This window comes from Rhinatrema bivittatum, chromosome 12, assembly GCF_901001135.1.
Source record: "Rhinatrema bivittatum chromosome 12, aRhiBiv1.1, whole genome shotgun sequence".
NCBI lineage: Eukaryota > Metazoa > Chordata > Amphibia > Gymnophiona > Rhinatrematidae > Rhinatrema > Rhinatrema bivittatum.
In genome coordinates, this window is record NC_042626.1 from 20367413 (window position 1) to 20376431 (window position 9019).

General features: G+C 46.1%; 1 long non-coding RNA gene across 1 annotated transcript; it reads right to left on the bottom strand.

Moving 5' to 3' along the window:
• Positions 1 to 5118: 5118 nt before the first annotated feature.
• On the bottom strand, positions 5119 to 8105 carry LOC115073914. The gene is made up of 3 exons (XR_003852151.1): positions 8009 to 8105; positions 7000 to 7114; positions 5119 to 5454 (listed from the first exon to the last, which is right to left on the bottom strand). It is a non-coding gene; the product is annotated as an uncharacterized LOC115073914 (long non-coding RNA).
• Between the last annotated feature and the right edge of the window lie 914 nt (positions 8106 to 9019).

Here is a 9019-nt window from a genome sequence, read left to right on the forward strand (position 1 = left end):
GGGTGGGTAATAAATGTTTTTAAATAAATACTGGTCACCTCTGATCACTGCTATTGCTTGACCTCTGGCTGACCAGCCCAACAGACGATGCTGGCAGCAACTAAGGCCCTCCTCATTTCATGGCGCTCCGGGCGACTCCCCCTCTCAGCCACCCAGAAGGCTGGCCCCGATTCCATTGGTGTGGAGCAACTGCTGGGAAAGCTCCAGTCCTGACCTTTATGGTACAAAAGTCATCTTGCCTACATAACAGCTTCTTCTGAGCAAACCTCAGTGGTTTACCATTATGTTTGACTATTTTATATATATATTTTTTGTTTTATTATGTATGTTTCTGTTGTTACCTGCATAAATCTAGTGCCAGAGCAGGATGTATGCATGCATACATTCATTCATGGCATTCTTGCAGTAGTATTGACTCCCAACGCACAATTAAACTCTGGAATTTGTTGCCAGAGGATGTGGTTAGTGCAGTTAGTGTAGCTGTGTTTAAAAAAGGATTGGATAAGTTCTTGGAGGAGAAGTCCATTACCTGCTATTAAGTTCACTTAGAGAATAGCCACTGCCATTAGCAATGGTTACATGGAATAGACTTAGTTTTTGGGTGCTTGCCAGGCTCTTATGGCCTGGATTGGCCACTGTTGGAAACAGGATGCTGGGCTTGATGGACCCTTGGTCTGACCCAGTATGGCATTTTCTTATGTTCTTATGCCATGTAAGATTCAACGTCAGTCATCAATTTAACTGGGAGCCGATTTTTGGATCTTAGTCCCTTACAGCATTCAGCTAGGCTCCCCACACCAACCATATCCTTGTCTTGTCCATTTTCTACCAAGAGTTACAGCAGCATCATGATTTTCTAGGGCACTACAATGCATTTTGAAGGCAGAGCTCGCCAACCAAAAAAACATGCTGGATCCATCTGTGCACGCTGACCGGCCGATGCAATAAAGTGCATGCAAAAACGTGCACCCCCAACTGGACGCACTAAAAAAAAAAAAAAAAAAGTGCGTCCAATCACCTCTCCTGGGCACACGATGCAATAGGCAAATGAGCCGCCACGCTAGAAAGGGTGGCCAGGGATAGATTGTGCTAGTTAGGAAAACAGATGCTCAATTAATGAGGGTCCATTGGCAAGATTTTCTTCTTCATGCTGCTTCCTCCTACTTAGCAGAAGTATTTTGGTCTTTTTTGTGGCTTTATGGAGGTGTTTTCGGATGGCTCGAAGTGCATAAAGAATTAACGCCAGCCCTGGGGCTACTGTTAAGTTTTCCGTAGTAAAAACGTGCATATCGGGCACATGGTTATTTTTTGCATTGGGGGAGGGGGGTGGGGGTAATAGCCAATAGCCTCATCTACATGGGATGAATGCTATTAGCTACGTGCTGGTTTGTACGCGCGTTTTGAACGCACTAATCTCCTTATTGCATCGGGTGTTAGCCTACTGCGTTGAAGTGCTCATTAACCTGTCTACTAGGCTCAGTGCACGATGTTGCATTGGCCTGCGAGTTTTTAATCCATGTCTAGCACATGATTTGTTGCTCATTTGCCATTTCTTGCCCGGGAATGCTGATTTCATGCTCTAACACCTTCTTGTCCATGGGAGAGAGAGCAATTTTTTTTTTAAACTGGCAGCATAGTTCTAAACTATACCGGTGCTTTATGCAAATTCTGAAAGAGAAACTGCAGCCAGAGAGTACATGCAAAGCAGCCACGTTTGTATAAAACTAATGTCCAAGCTGTTTATACTCACAATCTAAAACAGACCTACAGAAAAGGACTCACTGATGCACTAGGGCAGCGGTGGCCAACTCTGGTCTTCAAGAGCCACAAACAGGCCAAGTTATCTGCAATGAACAGGCATGAGATAGATTTGCATACAATGGTGGCAATGCATACAAATCTAGCTCATGCCTAGTCCTTGTGGATATCCTGAAAACCTGGCCTGTTTGTGGCTCTCGAGGACGAGGAGGTGGCCACCCCTGCACTAGGGAACTGGTACCTACTTTTAGCCATATTTGAGAAGGACAATGTTCAGTCAGGCCCTTTTAACCCAGGTAAATACCTTTCAGAAACTGCACTCCATACCTTAATGTTTTAGGCCTGCGAGTCCCAAGCTTCCTCCAGATCTTGGAAAGTACCATGCACGCTTCTTGCACATGATCTGCTCTGACATCCAGCCACCGGGCTAAAGCTGGAGGAATAATGGGACTGACCTACATGGTATCTTGTATTTTCTTTTGTGATGTTACAGGTCACGTCGGATTCTGATTCCAATTCCAGGCTTCTATAATGTTTTCTCCCGATCTTCATGGTTTATGCTGGAGTTTTACACTTATCTGCTCTCTCTCTCACTAAATGGGCTTCAGTAGTCCTTGCTGCGTCACTGAGGAAGAGACTTAAGTATGAGTCGTTCACCGGCACAATAATAATAAAAAAGTGCTGCTCAAGCCTGAGCTTGTGTTTTCTGGAATCACAGAGCTGCGTCAGAACTCACTGGTCCTGAAAAATCAGCCAGCTGCCTAAAAAGGATAAACTGCGACGCCTCCAAGCATTTTCCAGATCAATAGCCAGACACAGAACATGATGTGTTGAAGTACACTTATTAATAAACTACAGAATGCTAGCACGGCCCCCAGAGGATTCTCCGGAGGAAGATATTATCACTTAATGAGTACGGATGGAATGCTAAACGGATTATTTCACAGATGCCCTGTACCTTCTGCTTCAGAGAAGGAGGGAAGTTCAGTTTAGATACCTAGATTTCAGTCCATCGCATCCACTAAGGCTCAGAAGAGGAAAAAAAACACAGAATGTGTAGCGCTCGGTCAATATCCGTATTTATCAATTCCTAGGTCTTGGGAAGATTTCAGTGTCAGCTACTCCGCTGCTGCTTCATGTCCAGTTTCTGAAAGAATTTTTAAAAATTGCTTCTAGTTTTCACAAGTAAGACTTTTCCTGAAACACTGCACTTGTGAGCTGCGTGCACCGGAGCGTAGATATTAATTGGGGAGGGGGGCCCCCCCCCATCAGTGGCAAAGCGCATAGCAGGAAGCAAATACTTCCGTCGCTCAAAGAACAGTTTAGAGTAGGTGCGTATGTTTTATTTCAGGTCACTTGTGTTTGGGGGGGCGGGGGGGGGGGGGGAGAAGAGTTTATCCCATTTTGTGTCAAAAAAAAAAAAAAAAAAAAAAAAAAAAAGAGGGGCTTCCCAACCCAGAAACCACAATTAAAAAAAACAAAAACAAAAAAAAACAAACACAGAGTCCTGCTAAGCCTTTCCCCTTAACCCCAAGTTTACCCATAAACGTTAAGCGTCTTCAAGGGGCAGAGGTGATCCCCAGACCATCCTGCTCTGCCGGTGCTCTATTCAAAAAGCAGCTGGGGCAGGGCGGGCAGCACGATGCATTAGAGGTGCCTCTGTGCATTACGGTGCCAGCCTCAGGCTCTGCCAACGTGAAGACAAAAAAAGGTCTGGGGGCCTTCATTTTAGGGGTTTGTTTTTTTTTAGAATTTGTATTTTATGGGAAGGGAGGGTGACCCCAGGCCTGGCCCACTACAGACTTTTTTCTTCTACACACACACACCAGAAAATTGGCTGTCTTTCATCTTAAAACTGAAAGTTTTGAAACAAAATGGGAAATGTTAACAAAGATAGTCAACCCTAGTTTACAGCTGGAAGTAGGAACTGGAGTTATACAGGGGGTTTGGGAGAAAGCAGCCGCCCAGAGATCTTCTAGCAAGAAGCTTCAGCTTATGAGGTCGGAGAATACTTGCTGGAATTTTAAATCCCAGGCCAGAACTGTAGAAGGGAACCCATTCCTCCACTAGAATAAGCCATTGCTTGGGGAAATGTTATCAAATATCATCACAACCCCTAACCTCATAGCCCGAGGGAGAGGAGCGGCACTCGCTGCAGTGGAGCAGCTGTTGAGTCTGTAAAAGGCCCATTTAAAAAACCACACCAGCACATTTTAAGTTGCATGTTCCAGCTGTGTAGGGCTTGTCAAGGCTAAGTGCTCGAAAGCAGAAACAATTGTGATGCTGTAAGAGCTTGAATGCCCAAGTTATGTCTACCCCCCTCCTCTCCCCCCATGGCCAGGAGGGAAAGTTACGTGGAAGTTAACCCTCCTCACAATTACAGGGCTTGGATCTATAATTATAACTTCTATGGTTATTGTACCACTAGAGCGATGACAGAGGCCTCAGAGGAAAGCTGTTTGGAAGCTGGGTTAAGTGTACAGGAAGGAGGTAACTGTTTAATGAGTGCCTGGCGGGGCTGGTTCATTATTATACAAGGTTAGGGGTTCTGTGAATAAGTGACAGAGAAAGTACCGATACTCTGCTTTCTTTTGGATTCTAAGACTGTACAACTGGTTTTTTTGGGGTTTTTTTAAATAAGTAAATAAATGGCACCAGATCTGGGCCAGTGCTGCTCTTCCATCTTCCACTTTTCCCCAATGGAGGAAAAGGAAGGAAGTCCAAAAAAGCTGGCAAGGCTGGCAAAACCCCACCACCACTGCACAAACACTGGAATACGTGGAGGACGTCCCAAGGCCAGCATGTGACCATGGCTGCATCCTACAGCGAAGTGCATGCTGGGAATGCTGGTACGCAGCATGCCACCCCCTTCCCGCCAGGAAACAAGTGCCAGACTGCACTGGAATTAACCCACTTAACGGAGTCATGGAGTTATGCTAAGTGTGTGAAACCAGCTTATTATCCATAGTGTAATTAGCTCACAAGGATAGGTGTCGAGTCCATTTGAAAACACTTTTCAAAAACAGAACTGAAAAGCCAGTACAGTTTAGGTTGCATGGCCCAGCTGTGTAGGGCCAGTGAAGGCTAAGTGATTGAAAACAGAAACAATTGTGATGTTGTAAGAGTCTGCATGGCAAATGCTCTTAAAGCGACTGCAGCCGAAGGTACATTTCACTTGCATTTATATTGTTCACAAAGAGCCTGAATGTATGATGCTGTTCACATTATTCCAGACCTTTATCTGAGGTGCTGCAGTATCAAGCAAGTTGTCAACACGGAGTACATATTCAGGAGGATAGAGAATTTATTTTAACATGAATCTCATAAGAGGAGATGTGATTTGGGGAGGGGGGGGGGGGGGGGGAGGCTTGCCAAGTTCCATGATCTGATTCTCACCTTGGGAATGCTGTTCCCTGGGCTGGGATGTCAAGGAGGCAGCGATCACAGCCCCTGGCAGGAAGGAAAATTTTGGTCCTGGCTCAATAGTAACAACTGAAGTCTGTCTCATGATCACCGGGTTCCAAGGAGAGCTCTGGTGCCCGGTCCCAGGCGGAGGATCATCACCGTGATGACCAGATTGGATAAGGCGAGGATGGGGGGATAACACAGGGGAGAAGGCCCTTAGTAGTTATGCTTGAAGGCTCACGGGGGCCAGGATCCGACTGAGCGGGAGACCAAAGAAACAGGAAGAAGCTGCTAAAGCCAAAAAAAAAAAAAGATAGAACTCAGTTCTCTTGTATACAGAAATAGTCTCAAAATGGTATTGGATGCCACTGGCCTGATTAAGCAGAACTTCCAAGCACATTGTGATATGGTCCCTATACATATTACATTTTATTATCTATAGGATAATATCTCTCTTTGATATGGTACAAGTATTAAGGTGAGCATACCAGTAAAATCATATCCAATATGCCCTGGCTTGTGAGCGAGCTTCATTCCTATCATGGTGTGCCTTCAGGATCTCCAGAAAGACACCTTATCAGTTTCATTCCCATCTCTCGCACTTCCAGGGCCGGGCCTACGGCGAAGGCTGCTAGAACTCCGGCACCTGGGGTGATGTTCTCGTGACGAGTGGCCAAGGGGACCAAGTTTGTGCTAGGCACGTTTTGATACTTAATGACTTTTAAATAAATATAAATAAGTTATTTACCATCGTAATGGTTTACAAAGAGGCACATTTAGTAATAAATAGCTTAAACTTTACAAAAGGTGCCATTAATAACCGGTAACAAATAATTCATTATACACTATTTGATTTCTGACTTAAATTGTCCTTTTATATACTTGGTCCCATGGGTGTCAGAGGTGCAGCTTTGCTTTTTAGTCATTTTTTTTTTTAGACTACACAAATAACTTTATACCATACAATATAGAAAATTGTACATAAAATGTTAAATTATATACCACATCTATAGGTAAACCATACCTTCCAAGGCAGCCTACAATAAATCACCAAAACAATATAAAAACATAAACAGAAAAATACAAGTTCTTTCTAATCTATGGAAGTGTCAGAGTCTGGGCCTCCTCCCAGTCCCACTCTGCCTAGAAATGAAGAACTGGAATAAGCTCCCTTAAACCTGAAGCTTACATTTCTGCACTGAACACCTGCATGGGGCAGCAGTCATTATCTGTCGGTCCCCACTCCCTTGCACAAGAAAACAGATTCCCTTGAGACAGCTTCAGCCCCAATCTGCATGGCCTCTCGTCATTGGGGAGCCATCACCTTCATTATTTTGGTTGCCCTTCTCTACACTTTCCTAGTTCCACTTGGTTTTTTTTTTTTTGTTTGTTTGTTTTAAGATGGGTGGGACAGAACTGCACACAATACTCAAGGTGCAGTAGCAGCAGAATCAAACATGCATTTAGGCACTAAGGATATTTATTTCACTGTAAATCTTTCATCGGTTTCAGCTGTAGCAGAGAGGAATCTCTCTCCTATCTTTATGAACCTTTTGTATTTAGAATACCACAGAACTAGGGGGGGAATTATATTGGTGTAAAAGCTGTCTCTGTATGGTTATAAAATTCATGAGCCATCCCTCTCCCGGGCAGAAAGTTGGTTTATTCTGCAGTGGTTTTCTCAGCTCGTGCAGAGTTCTAGGAGCCAGCTTAGTCCTGGAGAATTCACAGTTTACAGGCTGCGAAACCTTTTATTGATTCATGGCATAAGAATTATTCATTTTACTTTATGTATAATAATCTATTTTATCTTTGTGTAATGCAAATAAAACTAACTTATCTGGCATAATGGTAATTGTTGCAGGTCCCCCTGTTCCCCGACCTGGGCCCGTGTTTCCAGCGGCATTCTGCCTCAGCGGGAATAATTAACGCCAGCACTCTTCTCGCTAACCTAAAATTGGAATCACAATTAAAAATTAAGGAGCCAGCATAGGAAATAACACAGCCATGCTCGGGTAGCGCAGCCTCTGTAGATCGCTTGGTGGAAGCCCGCAGCGACTCCAGCTTTCTCAGGCAGCAGCAATGGTGGAGCAGAGCTGGCGGTCGCTTCTGCCGGAGCAGCGCAGGGGCCCAGCCAGAAGGGCACGGCCCTTCTCTAGCGTTGCTGGCCGAGAACAAGAGAGAGAGGAAAAAACCCCCAAACACTACAGCCAGACTTAGGCGCCAGCCGTGCGGGTGCCTGAGCCCCCGTGATAAGAGCCTTCCCCGTGGCCAGGGAGGGCTGAATTGCAATGAATCTAGAACGTGGGCCCTGAGCGCGGGGCAGATCCGCGGTCGCGTTTGTCCAACAACGCAGGAAAGGGGGCGGGAGCAGCAACGGGAAGTGGGCTGCATGGGGAATGAAAAGCTCGGTGCCACGGCTCCTGTAACGCCCCGGGGAGTTTGGAGTACAGAGCAGCGCTTCAGCCACCCCCGTTATTAAAGCAGCAAGCGCAGAATCTCCGCACAGTTCCTCCTGCCCTGCTCGCTCGCTTGCTTGAGATCCTTAGCTCCGCAGGTACAGGGAGTAAGAGACAACGGGATCCTGTAGCCCTATTCTTAGGTTAATGGTGGGGAAAAGGCTGCATTGGAGAGGGAGACTGAAGGCAAGGCCTGATCAATGGAGCTCTGCAAGGCTCCTGCTCAGCCTTTTACCTGATACCTTATACAACCGGCGGGGGGGGGCGTTAAAACCCCTGCAACCCAACCCCATCGGAGACAATAATATAACGTTAACCAAAACAAATGTGGCCAAGCAGTAAGAGCGCCCCGCACAGGGAGAAGGGCCCATCAGCCAAGGCCTCACCTCCCCCTGCAGTTGCAGTTCGCTTCTGCAGCACAAAAGACGCTCGGCCGGCGGCGGGCCTGCTTCACGTGGGCCCCAGAATCCCCCTGCAGGCCGCCAGACCCTCTCCAAAGCGCACTTGTCTCGTGTTAATGAATTCTAATAATCAGCAGTGCAAATCTGCGAGATCTCCTGGTGATTAATTAATCAGGAGAGCAGGGGAGTGAAGAACTCCATTAATCTTATTAGAGTTACCAGGCAATTCATTAGTAAGCAAGGTGACAGAGTACAACTTTCAGGAAAAAAAAACAAAAACGAGCAAGAAGGCTCTGAGCAGTCAGGAAAGCAGGCAGCAGGATCCGCTGGACTGATCGATGCTGAAATGGACAAAGAACTCGCCATTCCGTCTTTATCACAGGACTGACGCCATCCTAAGGGGAGCCCGGCGACTACAGCTGAATGGGGGGGGGGAGCTCCCTGCAGTGTCCGAGGACTGTAATACTAAGCATGCCGTCTATACAGCGTAACCTTTATCCTGTATTTCTCTGGGGATCTATCTACACTGTAATGATGGCAGATAAAGACCAATTGGGCCGTCCAGTCTGACCAGCAAGTTGCCCATGGTAGTAACTGCTGCGCCTTGCCCCCAAGCCTACTGTCAAGGTTACCCCATGCAGAAATGTTATACCTGAGGTTATCTTCTTTCTTCATTCCCAACCTCACAGGGTTTATCCCATGCCCTTTTGAATTTATTTACTGGTCTCGTCTTCACCACCTCTAGCGGAAGGGCATCCCAGGCATCCACCACCCTCTCCATGAAGAAATATTTCCTGATGTTGGTTCTGAGTCATCCCCTCTGGCACTTCATAGTGTGACCCCCTAATGCTACAGTTTCTTTTCCAATGGAAAAGGTTGAAAGTTTGTGCCTCGTTAGGTACGTGAAAGTCTGTACAGTTATCTCCCCTCTGCCATGATGTACACATGCAGATCCTTCAGCCTCTCCTCTCCTCATCAGTCTTCTGATACAGACCC